The sequence below is a fragment of the Lycorma delicatula genome, chromosome 3 (assembly GCF_047948215.1).
Source record: "Lycorma delicatula isolate Av1 chromosome 3, ASM4794821v1, whole genome shotgun sequence".
Classification (NCBI taxonomy): Eukaryota; Metazoa; Arthropoda; class Insecta; order Hemiptera; family Fulgoridae; genus Lycorma; species Lycorma delicatula.
In genome coordinates this window covers 194844447-194867550 of record NC_134457.1, presented here as the reverse complement: position 1 = coordinate 194867550, position 23104 = coordinate 194844447, and the positions used below count along the sequence as shown (strand labels likewise).

The 23104-nt window shown below is 31.8% G+C and overlaps 1 pseudogene; it reads right to left on the bottom strand.

Moving 5' to 3' along the window:
* Positions 1-23104, bottom strand: part of LOC142321276 (activating signal cointegrator 1 complex subunit 3-like) — a 65560-nt pseudogene continuing 42456 nt past the window's right edge.

The following is a 23104-nucleotide window of genomic DNA, read 5'->3' as shown; positions in this document are numbered from 1 at the left end:
CTCTTTCTTATTTATTTTTATTTCCTATAAAAAATATTGTTTTACCTTTTATTATAATAATTAAATTGTATAATTAAATAACATATTTACAAAACTTTATGTACATTATCTATACAAAATATTATTTAATACATATCAACAGTTTTTGCTGCAATTGGTGGCAGTATGTCCATCTTAATATTGTACTGTTGATCTAGTCCCAGGTATGTATCTGACATAATGTATAGTGTAAGTACATGACGGCCTAAAACAAAAAGAAATTGTCATTACTCAGTTTATATACAAAAAAAATTTTATTTACCTATATCAAAAATGTCAATTACAAGTACTTTCATTTTAATGCTTCAAGGTTATCGCATTAGTATGTGTCTCAAATAAGAATATCCTAATTTTTTGAGATTATGGCATTTATTTAAATGTTGTTCACTATCTAATTGTGTTTAATGCAAGTTAACGATTCTACTGAGAGTTTTACAGTTAGATGAATAAATATTCAATGATATCGATTACTGAAATGAGCTGGATCCAATTAAACATACAGCCTACAATTCAACAAATGATTATAATAACCAATGTAGATGTAAACAGGATTTTCAGAAAATATATATGAACAACCACATAAAACTGCCAAAAGTGAAAATTAAAGAAACATTCACAACAAAATATGGTGACACATTCTCGTCCATATCTTTTTATTTATGACGACATATATTTATCAGTATCATGAACCGACAAGCAAAAATGCAAATGCTTTTCAATTTATTACAGACTGGAGATTTGTAAGCTGAGGTTACATCACTAAATTATTTGATAAAACCAAAATTTAAAATATCTTTCATCCCCTGTAACATAAATTACAATGAAATGAGAAAAAAAAAGTAAAATACCTGTTGCTGCTGGAGTTGTAAATAGAAGCTGTTGTGTAACAGGCATTACTCTTTTCAATGCAAGCAATTCTTGAGTTTCAATACTGCCAAGTACTAGGAACCAACCAGGTTCTACTGCTTTAGAAAATTTAGGTGCATGTCCTTTTCTCTCTCTAGAAATAATTTCAATAGATATACAAGTTTAGAAAAAATAAATAACTAGCTTTGTTTTAAATATGATATGCTTAATAAAATAAGCGCTGTAATAAATTATTATAAACCTGAATGTACATATAGTGAAAAACTGGCAAGTTTTGTGTTGAAAGATACATTTTTTATGCAGCAGACATTATCAGTTTACATATAATTAATCTACAAAATTAATGAATCTTTACCATGAATTGATTAACAATTAATTAGTAATTATTCATTCACATTTTTAAAGAAAGGTTTCTAATATAAATAATTATCACTACGGATAATTTTGTTTTCAACAGCAAGTTGCGTGTGGCTGAATAGAATATATCACACAGTAATTTTAATTACTGCAGCAATATTCTGTCATTACCAAAACAAACAACTTAATTAAAAAGGTATATGTACAGGACTAATCATCACAGTATACGATGATATTGGGGGATGATTGTATAATGTCATGATTTAACCTCAAACTTCTATTAATAAGATCATTTTATCTTATCTAGTGGTCATTGGTAACCAGATAATCATGAACTCGCTTCACAATAATGTTTAGATGGTTTCAATATTTTATGCACTTTGAATTTTTAAACTAACCAAAAACAGCAGCACTTTTTTCATACTACATATTCCTGCACAGTTAACAGAGATGGCACAGGGTTAGACTTGTCTCCTCAAGTATGAGGAAACAATTCTAATAAAGGAAAAAAAAATTGCAACAATTGACATAACTGTAATAACAGTATGTATGTCAAAACTCTTAAAATCAACTTGTACTGCTTTAAGTTTTAGATATGGAAAAGTGTCTTTTCTGTATAGTTACAATTACAGACAACTGAATTAGGTAAACATTATTAATGTGGACTCTCTTAGTAACTCGCTAGTTTTATTAATTAGTATAGAGGTAAATCTTTAAATGCTTGTGAAAAATTTATTTTACCTAGTTTGATTTAACCTAATCATTTTAATGCAAAGTGTATATTCTTGATCAGCATGAAGAACAGTAGGAGGTCCTATATCATTTCTGCTAATTTTTCTGTCTTTATCTTCTTCTTCACCTTCCCAACAGCCACGAACAAAAAACTCTAATTTTAGATCAGGTAGTTCTCTTATCACTTTATATATCTAAAAACAAAACAAAAGAATTGATGTAATATATATAAGAGATATAGTAATAAATTAAAATGTAATGATGCATATAAAAAAATGTGTGATGTCTTACATTTTAGGCGAAAATCAAAAAAACGATTATAGAATTTCTTTAAGATAGAATATTTTCAATTGAATTAATTAAAAACATTGTACATAGAAATCCTAAATCTCAAATATTTTAAAAATATGTGGGCTTATTCAATTCAAATCAATAACGTTAGAAAAAAGTTTTTTCTTCGCTGAAATAGTTTAATATCTTTTTCTTAGATATTATAATGATGCAGTAAAAACTGAGAAAATACAGAAATTAAAAGTATAGGATGGTTTAAAAATAAAACAAAATTGGGTAGTTTACAAACAAATATATATTTTTCTTAAGTCAATACTTATGACCCATATTCCTCTACACCAATATATTGTATTTTTTATAATCAAAAATCAATTTGAACAACCCAAGTACAGAATTATAAATCAAATGAAGTGACTTTTTTTTTTCTTTATTCCAATAGCACTTTCACACGATCCTGCATCAAACTAGATTTTTAGAACACATTAGAAATTATAAAAACGGTAAACTGGGTTTATGTAATGTTACCTTATTGATAAAAAATATTCTGTATCTGATATTCAGAAAATCAAGAAATTTAATTTAAATAATATAATTAATAAAATTATAATTAATAATAATATAATTGACTATATTATAATTTGAATAGAATATCTTTCTTAAATGAATAAATAATTACATACTGGAAAAAATTATTAAAAAAAAGCATCAAAAGTATAATTTTTACATAACCAGGAAGACTATAGAATTGTTGGCATTAGAGAGTTAACAATTATTTCATTATCTATCAACTGCATATTCTCTTATCACATTCAAGTAATAAAAAGTATAGTTGATGATTTTACATTTGGTTTGAATAATGTGTGGTAGGTATAGTCTTTTGTTTAACGCTCTCGTTTTTGTTTAATACAGAGCATTAAACAAAAACAAGATTATACTGAGAGTGCTCTAATTCTTACCACACTGTACACAGTCAACTTTTAATTTTTGTACAATTAGTGTTTTCTATAGAATTTTTTAATTTTTATAGATTTTACCACATTTTTAGAATTACATGTGTACTGCCAATTATTTAGAAATTACAAGATTTTTCTAAGTATTTATCTTTCATCTGTGTGAAAAACACATGAGCAGATGTCAGTATGCCTTTGCCACAATTATAATTTGTTATTATACTTATATTACAGATCTAGTGATCCGTAGTTAACATGTACAACAAATCTATTTATCAAATTTACAAGAAATAGCAGTAACATTAAAAATACAATAGTATCTTATCAAAACTACATTTAACATAATTAGTTCTAATTATGTTTTTGTCACAAACATTAAAGAATAAAATAAGCAGAATCATTTAAGTGGCTCAGAAAATAAAATTAATATTATTTACCAGAACAACAGCAATTCCCTGATTATCAAACTGTGGTCGACCAGCATGGCCCATCATTTGCAATATATCAGTAATGGGCATGTCCACATATCTTTTGACTTTACCATCATAATATTCAGTCCCTTTAACAACGACAAGATGTGCTGGAAAATTAACACCCCAAGCTAATGTAGCAGTTGCAATTAATACCTGTGAAAAATTAGTTATGAGCATGTAAACTTTACATAGCAAGATGATGCTATACAGAACAATACATTATATAACTGTAACAAAAGTATAAATAAAATTAGCACTAGTTTATAAGTGCGGCATAACAGTAGACTTCAATTTAAAAGAAAATAAAGATGTAATTTCTTATGCCCAGACTAAAGTTATTATTGAAGTTTATACTATATTATCTATCATATTCATCAAAAAATTACAATTATTTCATTATCTATCAACTTCACAATCGCTTAACATACTCAGATAAAAAAAAAATGCAGTTTCTATGATGATTTTACATTTCGTTCGAATAATGTAAGGTACGTAATGTCTAGTTTTTGTTTAATGCTCTAGATTCTTACTAAGGCTTCGTACCATACAGTACAACAATCAACTTTTAATTTTTGTATAATTAGTGTTTTCTACATAATTTTTTAATATTTATAGATTTGACCACATTCTGATTTGTATAAGTATTTGCCTTTCATCTGAATGAACTTGAACTGAATGAAAACTTTCATCTGGATGAAGTTATGAGGAGAAATGGAATATTCCACAGAAGATAAGTAAAAGGAGCAGAGAAGAAAAGGAATATTCCGTGGAAGACAAGGAAAAAGAGTGGTACAGCAGGGATAGATGATGATAAGGATGATTCTTGTTTATAACGTAGACCCAAGAGCCTAGAGTTGATTGAATAAGTTATGTTCATATATAAATACATTAATGGACGAAATGATTCCGGAACCGATTTAAACTTTCTCCATACTTAAAATCTCAATTAAAAAAATCGGTTTGCGCCTCCACGTTGGTTCGTCTGGATAACCAGTTAGAAACGTGGAGATTTCTACTGGTGAACTAAATCGGAATCACCTCTCTGGATCACATCCAGAGTTGTAACTCGGGAATTTAGTCCCACCCAAGGCTGACTTGCCTTTGAAAGTCAAATATGGAAGGTCTTTTAAGAAAAAATCCACCGTCTGGTAAATACCAGAGAAGGCTGCACTCGGATCCGGTGGGCAGCTGCTTAAAAGATAACAATGAATCGGAGCGTTTGGAAACACCCAAAAACAACACAACTTCAAAATTGAGGATAAGACACAAGCAAATAAACTACATTGCCACTCACAACATTAATTCTCTAACTCAACCCGGCAAACTAAAAACTCTAACAGACATAATGGACAAACAAAATATCCTAATCGCAGGACTTCAAGAAATGAGAAACACCGATCGAGAGCCGTTTGAATCTCAGGGTTACAGAATTTACAAAGGAATCCCCGGGAAACGTGTGATGAAGAATTGCCCACAGTTCGGAACAGGATTTGCAATCAATCTTAAAATAATTGACTCGGTCGTAGAATTTAAGTCTTACTCCCCCAGGATTTCAACCTTAACCCTAAAATCAGCCAATAAATTCTACACCATAATAAATGTCCATGCTCCCACCAATGACAAAAACAATCTTAAAAAAGATAGAGAAGAGATGGACAAATTCTGGGAACTTCTTGACCAAACTGCAAACAACATAAATAAGACCCACACGAAGATTTTAATAGGGGACTTTAATGCCCAACTTGGTAAAGAACGAAGATATCGTGATATTATCGGAAAATGGCCTGCCCAAAAGAAAACTAACAAGAACGGCCAAAGACTTGTCGAATTTTGCAGAAACCATAATATGATCTCAAAATCCACCTATTTTATGAGAAAACCAAACAAATTGAAGACTTGGAAACACCCAGATTGGAAAAAAGGAGAATGGCAACTGGATCATGTTTGCATGGACCGGAATTATCACAAGGAGATTTATAATGTAAAAGTCTTGAGAGGAACAGATACTGGATTGGACCATTACTTAATTAAAGTTAAAATAAAATTCACCCCGCATAAAAAGAAAAAATCCCAACCTAAAAACAAAAGAGCTTATGATCCACATAAATTAATAAACAATGCCATCTTTGAAGAAACAACAAAAAAAATCAAATTAACTAATAATTTAAAAGAACTGACATCCCAACTGAAAGAAATAGCTGAAGAACTAGCCCCTATAAACCCAAGAAAAAAACACCAATGGTGGAATGAAGAATGTGACAAAGCAGTCAAAGACCGACACCGGGCTTGGATCAACCACCAAACCCAGAAAACTGAAGAATCTAACCATGAATTCACCAAACAAAGGAAAATAACTCAGAAAATTATAAGAGGAACCAAACGACAAGCCCAAAAAAACTTGATTCAGCAAATAGAAGAAAGTTCCAAGAAAACTAATTTCCGAGACTATTATAAAATTTTTGGTCAGGCTCTTCAAAGATATGAACCACCCACCCTTATGCTGAGAGGAAAAAAAGGAAATATGGCCCACACCAATAAAGAAAATGCTGAAATTTTGGCAGAAACCTTCAATAGACTCCTCAACTGTGACGACCCCCCAGAGCTTTTTGAGATTGACACTGAAACTCCAGTTAAAACTTCACCAGTAAATATCAACCCGCCAACAATTCAAGAAGTTCTCGCAGCCTTAAATGAAATAAAAAACTACAAAGCAAGCGGAGAAGACCAGCTTTTCGCAGAACTCTGGAAACACTCATCAGTTTATTCAGTCAAAACTTCCCTACATCTATGCCTCGTGAAAATATGGAACGAAGAAAAACTTCCAGAACAGTGGACCACAGCCCTCATCCATCCATTACATAAAAAAGGGGATAAAACTAATCCTGAAAACTACAGAGGCATATCTCTCCTGGATTGCACATACAAAATCCTGTCGAGAATCATATACAACCGATGCAAAGACCAACTTGAACTGGAACTTGGGGAATACCAAGGGGGATTTAGGCCATGGAGAGGTTGCCCGGAGCAAATAATATCCCTAAAACTTATGATGGATTTATATAAAAGATGGAAAAAACAACTAATAATCACCTTCGTCGACTTTAAAAGGGCCTATGATTGTATACACCGACCATCCATGCTGAATATTCTGAGAAACCTGGGCCTTCACCCTAAACTCGTAAACATGATAAAATTAACTTTAACCAATACCCAATCCAGAGTGAAATTCAGAGGTGAACTCTCTCAACCCTTCTACATAAAAACTGGATTGAGGCAAGGAGACGGCCTCTCACCACTCCTTTTTAACTGCGCCCTTGAATTTGTCATGAGAAAATGGTATGAAATAAATCCCAAAAATATAAAAATGGGTACTAAGAAAAACTCCATCACACTAAATTGCCTAGGATTTGCAGATGACCTCGCTCTTTTAGCAAATAATATTCAAGAAGCCAAAACACAAATCATGAGCCTTCAAAACCTAGCACAAAAGATAGGGCTTCATATCTCTTTCGAAAAAACTGAACTAATGGCCATAGATCCTCTGGTAATAGAGCACATTACGGTAAACAATCAGAAAATTAAAATAGTAAAACAATTTAAATATCTAGGGGAAATAATAACTTATAATTTAAATGAAAAAGTGACATGGCAAAACAGGACAAATAAAATGATTAAATCCCAAAAATTAACTTGGTCAACATATAACAAAAAATGCCTTTCTGCTAAAACAAAACTTAAACATTATAAAACTGTAGTACAGCCAGAAGTCACCTACGGAAGCGAGACTCTTTTCAAAATCACTCAGAAAAACCGAATTGAAAAAATTCTGAAAATAGAGAGGAGAATTGTCAGAACGTGTATCAATAAAAAACACCAAAAAGAAGGCCAATGGTGGATTGTGCCAAATGAGGTGGTGTATTGAGAAATAGAGCCTGTTACTGATACTATGCGGAAAAAAAGAATCTCTTTCTTCGGTCATCTCATAAGGACACCGCAAACAAGACTGTCAAGAAATATCATTGAAAAGCTCTGGTTCCAAAAGCTAGAAGTAGGATGGATCAAAGAAATTAGAGAAGATATGAAAGAATTGGGAATTTCCCTGACTGACCTACAGAATAAAACTGGAAAAATTACAAAGCTAAAAGATAAAAGCATTAGATTTAAACAAAAGACAGACAAACGACAAAATACAACGAAGAGGGTGTTTACGGATGAAGAAAAGAAAGCAAGATCTGAACGGATGAAGAAATACTGGGCAGCTCGAAAGAGTAAAATAACACGCTTTTCTCAGAAAAGATCCAACTAAAATTGACTTAAGTGGTACCATGTTGGCCGTAAAAGCATAATAATAATAATAAATACATTAATCCTATATATAAATTTAAGTCTGTAAAATATAAAATTATACTTATACTAGAATAAACATACCTATAATGGATTTACTTAACCTAATGTTAACAGGTCTCACTATATAACATTACTAATATAAACAAAATATCATTTTCAAGTAAAATCAAAATGATTGATAGTGTTTGAGAAGAGGGCACTCCCTCAAGAGAAATTAAAGGTGAGGTATGGAGGATAGAAAGGAAGAGAGATGATATGAAGACCAAAATATTACCGCTAAAATCAGAACTTGCATTTACACTAAACTGGGCACATCATAAAAAGAGAAATTTCCAGAGATTAAAGATCTATGGAGAGGAAGAATCTCAGGATATTCAGAGCACAAAAGGACATAGCTGCAGAAGATGGTTAAAAGACAAATTGCCTAACAAGTCCAAGAAAAATCCTAGTGTGCTTAGTTTCTCTGCTACAGTAGTAAATAAATACAATTAATATCAACCAAAAATGGTCAATGTCAACCATAGTTAATAAACTGAATTAATTAATAACCTGAATCTTTTGATTAACAAATAATTCTTCAACAGTTCTTCTATCTCTTTCTTGTAACCCAGCGTGATGCATACCAATACCAAATGCTAATGTCAGTTTCAGATTTGGATCTTTAACAGATCCAACAATTTGTTCCATTTCCTGAAAATAAGAATAATAATAATACAAAAAGATTTGCTATTACAAATTTAAGAAATGACAAACAAAGTATTATAATGATAGTACTGGTGACTTAAGAAAAATTATATCTGTAGAAAGATAATGTTCTTTAAAAGAAATTAAACTTGCATTTTAATAAGTTAAAATATTAAAAATTAACACAATTTAAGCTGATGTTACTGACGGCAGTATTTTTCCAGTAAGGCAGATAAGATATTTAGAATATAATTGAAAGATAAATTGGAATTCCACCTGTTCATTAGTAAATCAGTGTTTGAGTGCATTAAAATGTCGTATGTTTTCATGAACATATAATTTAAAACCAAAAATAAATACAAAAAATACCCCATCTTAGCACACTTAAACATTACATAACAAATAAATATACCAAATACAAAATCCCTACTGAAAATATTCATGTTTTTTTTTTTTTTATAATTTCTGTTTAATTTTCAATTAATATTTTTTTACATTACTATTTATTCTTTTTAGTGGATTTGAATCCAAGACTGTTAAGAGATGCCACCATTTAATCACAGATGTTGATCATTTTTCATTTCATTAAGACTGTCATTCATACAAAAAGTTCACATAAAAATTGAGTTTCATGGTCATTCATTCATTCATGAAATTGTTTTGCTATAATTAAATTAGGAAATAATACTTTAAAAATTAATGTAATTACATAAATGTATTCGCAATTTATTTCTTTATACTTCATTAAAATGTGCTTATATATTTTCCAGAGCCATGTTTTGAGTTTCATGTTTATGATACGTGATTACATGATTACAATTTTTTTGAAAAAATATATATCAGGGGTGAGTGAAATGTAAGGCACTGTCGCTCATAACTCACAAATGGAGAGACAGATAAATGAAACAAATATAGCATAAAAGTGCATTTTACTTGCTACAAAAACTTACATTTGTTTTTCCACTTAATCACAATTTACAGATATACATACCGACCTCCACAATGTATCAGTTTTCTTATTCAGTCAATAAAGAATGCTGGTGGTCCTTCCTTCATTCATGATCTCACTATGTCTTTCAGTTCATCATCCATGGCAAAATTAATACCTTTAATAGCCTCTTTAACCACAGAAAGAAGATCGCAGAGTGCCAAATCACATGGTATAGAATAAATTCAAATTTCAACTTCACAATAACCTTGGTGGTTGCATGCAATATGTATGGCTGAGCATTATCATGTTCCAGAATTATCAGCACCATGGATTGTTGAACATGACACACACACACTTCTTCTAAGGTATTTTGACTCTATGAGTCACACAGAATTTAGTCTACCCAGTTTTCACAAGAAAATATTAATATTTTAACACAGATTAATAATTATTAAATTTTTAGGTATATTTGTGACAGTTGATGAGACTTGGGTTCATCATTACACTCCCAAGACAAAACAGCAGTAAAAAAAAATGGGTTAGAAAAGGTCAACCTGCTCCAAAAAAAGCGAAAATGACTTTTTTCATGAAAAAGTTATGGCAACTGTTTTTTTGGATTTTTTGGGAACTTTCATTGATTATCTAAAGATGAGTAAAACAATAAGTGGCGAATAATATTATGCAAACCAATTGCAGCATCTCAACGATGAAATATCCAGATCACACTTGTCATTATAATGGCAAGAATCAACGAATTATGGTTCAAATTCCTCCAACACCCTTTATATTCACCTGATCTGTCTTCCAGTGATTAACACCTGATTCCTAACTTTAAAAAATGGCTTAGAAGGAAGAGATTTTCAACTAATATGTAATATTTTTCCAAAATATCTAGATTTTTATTATTATTACTTTTTATATCTCCTTTCTTAATTTCCAATATTTCTAAATTAGTATTAATATCTGAAATAGAATGTTTATTATTAATGAGGTGATCAGCAACATTAGAGAAACCCAACTTTTTATTTTTATAATGCCTAAAATGTTTAAAAAAATCTGGCTTTAAAAGATCTATTGGTTTTACCTACGTAAATATTCTTGCAATCATTACACTTTATCTTATAAACCCCACATAAATTGTATAAATTATATGAATCAGTATTATTATTATTATTGCTTTTTAAGTAATTTATTATGTGGTTGTTTGTTTTATATGCAGGTTTAAATTTATTATTATGGTAAACCTTCGTTATATTTTCAACAACGCTATCTGTGTATGAATATTTTAAGTAAACATTTTCAACCTTCTGTGAGTTATTTATTGGTTTTTAAAGTTATTGTACTATTAAGTTTTGACATTTGTTTTTTTTTATATATTATCAATTAACAAATCACTGTATCTATTAAGAATTGTAATATGTTTTGTTTTATAGTATTTATTTCCATGTTTAATTTATTTTTATTATTTTGTGTATAATGGATTGCTCTATTAATCATATTTGTATGTATGTTAATTTTGTGAGCCCAAGGCTGATCTGATCTTCTATGAACTGTGAATTTATCGGTTATAGGTTTCCTGTATACTGAAGTTACAGTTTAATTATTATTAATTTCAATACTAACATCTAGAAAATTTTAAATTGTTATATATGAATTAAGCTTATTTTTGATTATGAAGTGTTCATTATATATAACCGTATTAAACACAAAACATCAACATGAAGAGTCCATAATAAAACATTACGTGTATGAATAATGCCATAAACTAATTTATTCTCAAAATCTTGTAAGTAAATTTCAGACATGATAGCTGACAAAGGAAATACCATAGGCAAGGTATTTTCCTGTGCAAAACACTTATCATTAAATCTGTCGGTAAGTAATTTTGTTGGCATATATTCCTTATAATAGCGATGATGTTATCAATAAATTTAAGTCTTCATGATTATTTATTAGTTTATTTTTTATTATATGAATTGTTTTTTCAATAGGTATGTTAGGATACTTAATTTGATCATAACTTACCATCCTAGTATTTTTTTCCCGAATGAGACCTTTGATTGATTTTACATCTGCTCCATCTTATATTATTTTCAAAATAATAGATAACATTCTTAGGATAAAAATGAATTTACATTATCATTATAATATAAAACATGGGTATGAACAGAAGGAAATTATAATTCAAGAGTTTTGTTTTAATTAGACTTCCAAATGTATTTTAAAATTAGTGGTAATTTTTTTAACAAATATATGATCAAAACGTTACAAATCATGCATATACATTGTGGGTAATGAAATTTCCTTTACTGGAAAAATAAATGATTTTATCATTTTCTGAAAAATAAAACTGGCACCTTTTGAAAGCTAGAAAGGAAGACCCCCCAAACAACTTTATATTTTTTTAAAGCATTTTACATATAAGTCATTCGTTCATTCATGCACATAATTAGAAAACTTCCATCTTTTCATTCACAGGACTTTAATTTATATAAAAGGAGTCCATATCTATTTTTAGTGCTTGAGCTACCTAATTTATCTTGTAACTTTAAAAACATTATATTTTTAAAATATAAGATAAGATAATTAATGGTATACAAAACTGTATGTTCTATTTCCCCTCACAAACATGTCATTTTTAATCAAAATTACCAAATAAAAAAAAGTTAAACTGTATTTAGAGATATAAAATTACCTGTTCATTTGTATGTAACCACTGTTTTGGTTCTTCACCAGCAAGGAATGCAATTAGATCTAGGACTGTTAATCGTGTTTGACGACGAGACGACACAAATATTAAAACTGGCTGTGCAGGAGAATGCTGCCGTATTGCCTGAAAAGTAGGTCTATTCATAGTTGCCATACGCGGACAATAATGTTTACCGGGAAATAAAGATATATGAACTTCAAGTGGTACTGGACGAACAGATGGTCTGAAGTTATATAATCCCATCTACAAACAAAATAAAACATACACACACGATCTTCATACTAACTAAATAAACATCAATGTACACTAAAATAGATTTTAGCTTTATGGTATTACATGTAATATTTTGAAATCCAACACAGAAAACAAAAAAAGGAAAAGAAAAATTAAACTAGATGGAAAGTCTGGTGAAGTAGAGTTCTGGACTACAATAATTAGTTAATTTAAAAATTAAATAGCATCTACTGTTTGATTAAAAGATATAATGGCATATACGGAACAAAAAACATTTACTTAAAGTTAGTTTCTGCAATAAATGTTAAATTTAAAGGAGCTTTACAAAACAAAGAATAAAAGCTACTTAATAAAATAATTATAAAGTCTCATGTCTCCTGTGTGGAAAAATATTTACACCAGTTGTTATGTACAAAAAAGATTAAGGGAAGAAAATAGCCGTTACTCTTTAAAAATTCACAAATATTCACTTAAAACTTTAACAAAACATTTACTAGTAAAGATTAATAACTTTTTTTACTACTTATCTACTTTTTTCTTTTTGCTCATGGGCAGTTACTTCAAATTAACATTCACTAACAAAATAAATAGTTTTCTTCAAAAAAAAAAAAAAAGCACTTAAAAATAATAAAGTAATTTTTACTCGTTTTCTCTACTTTTCTAAAAAGTTTCTGAATTGAAACTTCAGACTGTTTGTACTTTGAATTCTTAGTTTTAAATATTCTCAATTTTAAAAGTGTAAATGTTTCAACATTTACATCAAGCTAAACACAATCCAAATACTATTTTTTTAAACCTTTTGTTTATAAAATTGTATTAGGTATACTTAATTAAGTCGTAAAAAATTTCAAGGAGCTACAAAACAAGCCAAATCACCAAAAATCAATTTAGTATTGTTGGCCCAGCTGTATGTTCCCCCTTTACTTCAACTGCAGATTACATTTATTATACATATAATGGTTTTTTTTTCCTTTCTCACTTTTGTCATACATTCTGTCCACTTCAACTTTCTCTTCTTAATTCTATTATTTTAGGGTAGTCATAGAGCTTTTTTTAATTCCCTGTTCATTCACAATCTCTATAAGCTGGTAATATCTTCTTTTATTACAAGTTTATATGCTTTGAAAAGACTTGATTTTCATATATGATTATTCCCATCATCTCACTCATTCAATTCTCTCTTTCTCTCTCCCCCTTCAGACTCTTATTAGAATCGAACAGCCACATTGACCAACACTGAAAGTACTATATTCCTATGTATTGAGGTTTTTAGTTCTGCTGATAACTTTTTTAAAATACCCTTTTAGGGGGTACAATAAATCAACTTTGGTTACGCTTCTTTTGCACCCACACTTCTTTCATCCTTAAAAAGAGTTGTTCATTCTCTTCTTGTGTCCACTTCCTTCCACTGGTAGATTTTCCTGATAACCTGGTTTCTGAATTACCTCTCTAAAAAGAGTCCTGTCATTTATTGTGTCTGTTGATTCTAGTGTTTTTCTTGCCTTTTTCTATTTCCTGAAACCATTTGGGTTTGGATTTGTAACTTCTTAGCAAATCAAAACATCATTTAGTTATTTTTTTAACACCCATCCTACATATATGTCTATAGAATTGTAATCTTTTCCACATCTGTCAGTTTAATATATAGTTTAAAATATAGTTAAAATAAAATATAGTTCTCTATAAGGTCATAATTTGAATTCAAATTCCCTGTTACTTTTAGGTCCTAGTATTCTACTCAAAACTCTCCTTTAAATCTTTTCTAATTGTTCAAGATCTATAGTTCCAATTAGTTTAAGTGTTTCTACCGCATTAAGTATTTTGGGTCTAACCACTGTTTGACAATGTCTCAGTTTTATATTCCATGACAGAAATTTGTTATGTGTTTCTTGTAATGTAAATGCTCTTTCCATTTTTTGTGTTCTAGTTTCTATCGCTTTTTTGTGGCATTTGATATCCGTTCTCAAAGATATTTAATGCAATCCATTTTGTGTTTTATTAATTATCTTAACGTATTGAAGTGCATACCTGATGTTTGTCATAAACTGTGTTTTTCAAATGATATTTGAACGACCTTGCCTGCTTGTTTTTTTAATTCTGTGATTTGTTCTTGTGCATTTTCAAGTGAGTCTGTAATTAATGCCATGTCATCTGCGAAAATTAGACAATCCACCTTGATCTTATTTAAAGTTGTTATTGTTTATAAACTTTCTACATTCTCTAACCCACAATTGAAAAGGAGGGGATAAAACATCTCCTTGAGTTACACCTTATGTTATTTCAAAATTTTCTGAGAGTTTCCCCATAAATTTAACTTTAGCATTATGTTTTGCAAGACAAACCACAAGGAAATAGTTGCCATTAATATCCCACTCATCACCACAGAAGAGCTCATGGTGGCCAGTTATAATATCAAGCGCAGTAAGAGCCCTGGCCTGGATGGCATGGTTTGGAGGTGGTCAAGCTTGTTGTAAAACTTGCTCTGTGGTGCAAGGTTGACACATTCAATTATGCCATCACCCAGGAATGGTTTCCAGACTCCTGGAAGTCTGCCCAGCATGTGATCCTCAGGAAGAAGGGGAGGCAAGCCAGCAAACCAGCATCCTTTAGATTGATCTGCTTGCTCAATTTACCTGAGTAAACTTTTTGAGGGTGCAGGTCGACTGTAGATGCCATACGTAGTCATGACCAACGGCCAGTAGGCCAGATTGAGCTCAAGACATACATGTTTGATTCCGGTGATGAACCTTTTTGATGTAACAGGTTACATCAACAGTTTATTCATGGGACACAATATTCCAGGCTATGAAGAGTTATGGCATTAGTCTATACCAAGAAGGGTAACCCAGTGCTACCTTTCAAAAAATTGGCGACGGGTAATTTCCACTGGGGGGGAGAGATATGGATCAGGATAAGTTGTAATGTTCCACAGGGTTCAGTGTTGAGCCCAACACTATGTAATATAACATATGACAAGGTCCTGTCCCTCGCACTTCCCATTGGGGCAGTCTTTACTGGGTTTGCCAATGACTTGACACTTGTGTTAACAGCAAAGTTGGAACGGGCAGTGATGGACACTGGAAACAAGGCAACAAACATTATTGTTTCATGCTTGCAGGAGATCAGCCTTCAGCTTTTGCCAGAGAAGACCCAAGTGGTTGTAGTCTTGGGTAGGCATAAGCTGACCCTAATTTTGTTAAGGGTCGGTACCATGATAGTCCACCCTACCCAGGCAATGAAATACCATGGGGTATGGATAAACAAAAATGCTACATTCCAGAGGCATATGTTGGTCAAAGCTGAAAAAACACCTGTTGTGTTCAGTTAGACAACAGCCAACATCAGGGCCCTCACACATCAAAGTGGAAGGTCTTGTCTCAGGTGATACTCTTGAAATTACTCAATGGAGCCCCAGTCTGGTCCATTGCTGCAGAGGGGGAGAGCCCATGCAATCTTAGTCAGATGTGCAATCTTTATCCCTTCCCTTTCAGGTATACTATGGGTAAACAGCATCTCAGGTGATGTCGCCAGCATAGTGAGAATTGCATCCCCAGATTTCCTCGTTTGGAAGAGAGGAGATGTACAGGGGAGTGAATAAGGTGGATGCAGAGGGCAGCAGAAATGGGATCAGTTGACAAAAGGCAGATGGACTCCAGTAAAGGCTGTACTCAAGTTAGTTTAACTCAAACTGGGGTATGAGTTGACAACCCACCGGGTTGGTCTAGTGGTGAATGCATATTCCCAAATCAGCTGATTTGGAAGTCAAGAGTTCCAGCGTTCAAGTCCTAATAAAGGCAGTTACTTTTATACAGATTTGAATACTAGATCTTGGATGCCAGTGTTCTTTGGTGGTTGGGTTTCAATTAACCACACATCTGTGGAATGGTCAAACTAAGACTGTACAATACTACACTTCATTTACACTTATACATATCATCCTCTGAAATAATACCTGAATAGTAATTCCCAGAGGCTAGACAAGAACAGAAAGAAAGGGTACAAGTTGACACAGTTTCTTACTGGTCATGGATTTTGAGACCTTCTGTGGATTGCAATTACTGCTGGGAGAAGGAGATCGTGGAATACATGACGTTCAAGTGCAATAAGTTCCTGCAGCATAGGGAAGCACACAAAGGAAAATTTGGCATGCTTACCCCTAAGAACATCACTGGGAAAATCCTACAGACCAAACAATGCATGATGCTGGTTAAGATCATCCGAACCATCTTGATGGAAGATGTCCAGGGATGAATGTCCGAGTTTCCTTTGGTGCAGGCAGCCAACCCCAAGACCAAATTAAAAAAAAACCACAAGATCCTGACAAGTTTGAGACATGGGGCCAGTAATGGAGACAAACACACAGCGATGCTGTGATAGTACCATAAGTTGGGCCCAGCATCCCTTGCTGTATTGGGGGAGGGGATTTAATGAGTAGGCCTGCAAGGGAGAGTCCCACACTACACTACGGAGTATGAGACCACATGATGCTTATAAAAGGTTTCCCCTCCTCTAGAAAAAAATGTGTTTGTTAAGGTTGCTTTAATTATTTCAGTCATTTTACTATCCAGTCCAATTCTTTTAGATTGATAATAAGCACATTTCTGTCAATTGAATTGTAAGCATTTTTAAAATCTACAAAAGTAACCACACATTTCAAACTCCTGATTTCCCCAATTTCTAAGATGTTTTTTTTTATTTTTAGGTTTGTGATTTGTTCTGCACAGGACCACCTACCTTTCCTAAACCCTCCTTAATACTGTCCTTTTTGCAGGTAGAGACCGTTTTAGCTCAGTTTAAGAGTTCTTTGGATAGGGTCTTACATATCAGTGGTAAGAGGAATATTCATGTGTAGTTACTTTGATCTGTTTTGTCTCCCTTCTTGTGCAGTGGATGTATTAACACAGATGCCCATCCATCCAAATGGTAGTAGAGTTTTGTCTCACAGATTTCTTGGATTACTCCATCAACACTTTCATCTTTTCACTAGAACGTTTCCATAGCATTGTCTTATCCAGATGGTTTGTTAGTTTTAAGTTACTTTATCATTTCTTTAATTTCTTCAAAAGTTGGTGGGTTTGAATCTGCTCGACTTGGAATGATGTTTTCAAAATTAAAGTTTTCTTGTGGAGGTCAGTTGTGTAGTTTTTTGAGTATTCTGTAATATTCTGTGTTATTATATGCAGTTTTGAGAGTTTCTGGATCTTTAAAATGTAAAGTTGGTGGTGTGCAACTTGTTAAGTTAGTTTTGGATGTTTTATAAAAGTTCCTTGGTACAAAATTAGTCCAAGCTTTCTGTACAAAATGCACATCTACGTTTATTTTTTGTTGGGTTAGAAGAACAAGTTCCCTAAGATACATCTCAAGGTTGGTAGCTCTTAGGAGAAATTCCCAGCTGTACCTCTGGTGAACAGACTGCGACCACTTTGCCACATGTTGCAAATCAGACACGAAGTGTATTTGAGGTACCACTTTGGTCTCTGGGTGGTATTTTATTTTCCATCTACCCTGCATATCTGCTGGGAATTGCCCTATCCACCACCTGAGAACACACCAAATGGGAGACGATAAACTCCTCGATAACTTTATTAATAAGAATTTATTGAGACCACATCTACTTCTGTATATTTATCCTTATAATAGATTTACAGATGTACTCTTTTACTGACAAAGAAAATTGTTTAAGAGATAACAGTTCTTTCTTTTTTTCCACCTAGCTTACATAATTTAATGCATGTTTACAATCTTCTCATATATTTTAAATCCTTTATGTTTGAATTATTTATTTTTATCAAACAAGCTTTCAAATAATTACTCTGACAATATAAAATAAATTGGTTTAAATGTAACTCTATTGATACATTTGAGATGTTGAGCTTTATTTTGATGATAAAGAAACTTTTTACATTTTTGTTTATAAGAAAGTAATTCTTGTCATTTATTTTATAAAACAAAATACTTTCTGACCAGAAAACTTTCTCACATTCTTATGTCTCTGACATGTGAACAAAATATTATTAACTACATAATAGTTAATAAGGTGTTCATATCAATTTGGAGAAAATTTAATTATTTATTACAATTATATAACTAACACATAATAATGAAAGAAATTTATTATTAACACTGATAAAATATATTTACTGGCTTTAATAATAAAACTAACCTGTCCAATACCCAACCAATTAGCAAGATCTCTAGCATTTGCTAATGCTGTAGAAAGACCAACAATCCGTAATGTTTTAGAAGTATGTGAAGAAATAAAATTTGTACGAGACACAATTACTTTGAGAATAGGACCGCGATCTTCACCTAATAAATGTATTTCATCAATAATAATAAGAGAGACTGCACGAACATAGCCACGTGTTTGCCAGCTACGTGATATACCATCCCATTTTTCTGGTGTTGTTACTATAACATTAGCGCTGGCAATTGCTTTTACATCAGGTGTTACATCACCTACAAACATATAAAATAATATAAATAGTTATATATACTTTACAATGAGAAATTATTCTTAATTTAAAAACAATAATTCTTGCTTGGTAATCAAGTAAACCAGGGATGTAGTAAACTACAAGTACACTCACTATATGAACAAGTGACACAGCTGCTTACAGGCCTCTGATTCAATCAATTAATATAAGCATAACTGATTTAACACAACACAACATTAATTAATGAATAATTAATTTGTAAAAAAAGGGAAAATATAATATCAAAGAGCAACCAAAGCATTTACATCTGGGCTTGCAAAATTTAACTGTAACCTCATTACAAGAACTGCAGTTTTTCAAGAGAACAGGATTTTTTTTAATAACTACAGAAATTAAAAAATTAATCTCTGAAAACATCAACATTTTCATCTCAGTAAACTGTGTCAGTTCCAGTAGAAAACTGCAAGACAAGCAATGTTTAATTTATCAATGTTCTTTAATTTAAAGAGAAAATTGTGAGTAAGTGTAGCATTTTCCTACCTAAAATTTCTTCTATGCTTCATTAATATCAATCTTCAGAATGAGGCATACAGCTGTGTGGTACATTCTAGCAACATAAATCTGGAGGAACCTATCCTAATTATGCAAATTGATCAAATACTATTCTTGTTGGAGACTTTAACAGCCCTTCTCCAAGATGGGATTACTCAAGACTAATGCCATTCAGAAAGTGCCTTGGAGAGATGATTGATAACCTTCTGGATGTTGTGGATACACCACCTACCTACCTCTCATATTCAGGTCGTGATAGTTATCACGACCTGATTTGGTTGTTATCCTCCCACACTTATCTGAAAAAACCAAGGCCCTCTTACTCAACGATGCTGGTGGATGTGGTCACAGAGCACTTATAGTTACGTTGGCCATGACAAAAGTGCCATACAATGAAAACTAACCCCTACGTTGGAACTTTAAAAAGGCAGACTTGAATATAAAAAGCTTACTGATTCCGACCATGAGTTGAAGAGTTTTCACAAGCCGGAGGCAGGCCTGACAGCTCTGCTCCATTGGTCCATGATGTTTTGGCGAAACTTGATGACTTGTTTTCCTATCTAGCAAATCCCAAGAGTACCAATGCACCTACCAAGGGGAGATTATTGCCCCGTCAAGAATTCTTTCGAGTGACTTTCACAGCTCTCATGGAGGGTTTTGAAAATCTTGCCTCAAAGCCTAAGGAGGTAACTGCAGTTCAGAAACTGGCCCCAGCGCAGCCGCGTAGGTATGCTGAGGTGATTAGGAGCAGACGTGAAACCCAGCCAGTCCAAGAAACCTGAAGATGCATTTGTCAGCAGAGCAGAGGGCTCGACTGTCCAGCAGTCAGCTGAAGAAAGACCTCCAGGTTGCACTTCGGGGTAACTGGAAGGATCTTAAAATCGGAAAAATCAAAGAGACCAACAAGGGATTAGTTGTAGTAGCAGATAACACAGAGACCATTCAGGCAATTAGAGATTTCACTGCGGTTAAGCGATTGAAGTAAAAATAGACCCAGAAAGAATGTATAGGCCCTGCATTATAGTCACAGCCTTACCGATGAGGATGTCTTGTCCCTCATTAGGGAACAGAACACTGATTTGGATGAAGCCGCCTTTCGGCGGGACTGCTGGCTGGTCTTTAAAACAGGTAGGCGTGATACACAGCAATATCACAAAGTTTTTGAAGTGGGTTCTGGTTTCTTTTAAAAATCTACCTCTGCAGGGGTAAACTAACTGTTTATCAATTTTGGGTCCTGCTGAGTAAAAGAGTACGTGGATGTCCAAAGATGTTTCAGGTGCTGCAGATACAGTCACAGAGCTAAATTTCATAAGTTTGCCTTGGTGTGGGTGCATTATGGTGAGGAGGACCACCAAAAATAAAAAAAAATGACATACTGTCAAGTATTATGAAATATGTCACTAACATTTACTGTATTTATTTGCATAATGTCTACATGTTCTACTCCTACTTTTCAGCCCTAAATTGACAGTCTGGACACTGAGTAAATTTTTTCCTATCGAATACCAAAACTTACAACTGCATTTTGATACATACATCTGGTTCATGAAAATAAGTGTACAGATTTATGGGTAGAACGAGTAAATGAATAAAATTCAAGGAGTCCCTTGAATATGGATAACCACATTAAGAGACCAAACTTATGTTCAAATGCAGTAGTATATTTTTCTACACCACACAGTGGATGGCAGGGTCGTACAGGTCCTCAGTTGGCCACAATTGTATTAAATCTATGTAAGAATCGTTACTTTTACTAGCAAGTGGTGATCAAACACCCACTCAGATATTAGCCCAATCGTGAATCTACAGTCAGATTCACAACAGAAGGCTTCCTCTTCTGTTCTTTCCTCTACTTGTAATTTTGAAGATGATTTTGAGTAAGTAATTCTCTACAGTCCCTGTCCGACCCTGTCTGAACACTTGTTTTTTAATGCATTTCTGAGAGATCCTTAGCGTGATCAACAGTGATAATTGTTCAATGTTTGTAAAAGTCAACAAGAATCAACAACTGTGCAAAATATTATATTTCATTGTTAAGATACTAAAATCATATGAACCAACATCACTGATGTGGATATTGTGTTAACATTTCACCTAATGATGCACTCATTACTTTTTAAATGTTCCTTACATTTACAACAAAATACTAAAACCTACTTATACATTTAAAACGAAAGAAAACAATTTAAAAAAGGTGATACTTTTCTATAAATTATTCAATTTTCCTTTTCAACTCAAAAAAGCCTTGATATTTTGAACTACAGTGCACGTTTTCTATTGAGGATAAGGCAACAGACTTCAGATCTAAAATATGTTACATCTTAAAACCCATAAAGGAACAGCACCTATACTGCTGTATTTCTAAAAAAATTATTAAAATGACGAGTAAAATTTTAAAAGGAATTTAGTACAGCAAGCAATTTAGACCAAGTAGTTTAATAAATAAGAAATTTCTAATTCTAAAAAGACTTTACGAGTACTATGTGACAACCAATAAAACTGGCACTATATTCCTTTTTAATTAAAATATATTACATTTTACTGTTATCAAGCTTCAGAGATTTATTTTTTTACTGTACAATTAAATACACAACCATTATTTTTAATATTTTATAAAATAAAACAGATATACTAACAATAATTTTTTTAATATTAATTTTTCTACAACTATATACACTTCCTTTGTTTGATACTTCCTTTGAAATAATTTATACTTACTTAAAATAACTATTTCATGAAAAAAAAAAAATTATTTATTTATTAGTGCCATCAATTTTAAACCACTATTATTAATGAAACTGTAATGAAAATAACTTTACCAGCTAAACCAATAATTTAGTTGGTTTAGTAAATTTTTATCGCCTGAATAGATGTTTTATTTACCAATAACTAATAATAAAGACAGAAAAAAATTATAAATAAACAATAAATACCTCAGCATTTAAATTATCTGCAAGACAGGCAGTGAAATTACTTTCAATAGGAAACTGATTTGTCAACAACGATAAATAATGTGATAATTTATCATGACATGTTATAATAATACCATGACCTGACGTATCAAATTGAGGTCTGCCAGCACGACCAAATATTTGCAACACATCCAATATACCCAAATCAACAAATGATCCATGTTTTGAATCATACAACTCTGTTCCCTGTTACATAATAAACAAAATACAAATTATCTCAATTATCTATTATCTATATATTATTTGTTATCAATATATTATCTATTATACCTCAATTATCTTTTCACAAAAAATATATATACATTTTTTATTTTTTCATTTATTTTCTAAACCACTCACTCTCTAGTTCCACACTTACATTTATTTCTGAATATAGGCTGTTACAATATATATTGCATTACTTTTTAAATTCAATAAATAGGGTACTTAATTATTAAATGGAGATATATTTGATATATTTTTTTTCAATTGCTGCTTTAAAGTAAAAATTAGATTAGTAAGTGATAATGCAATAAGTATGAATCAATG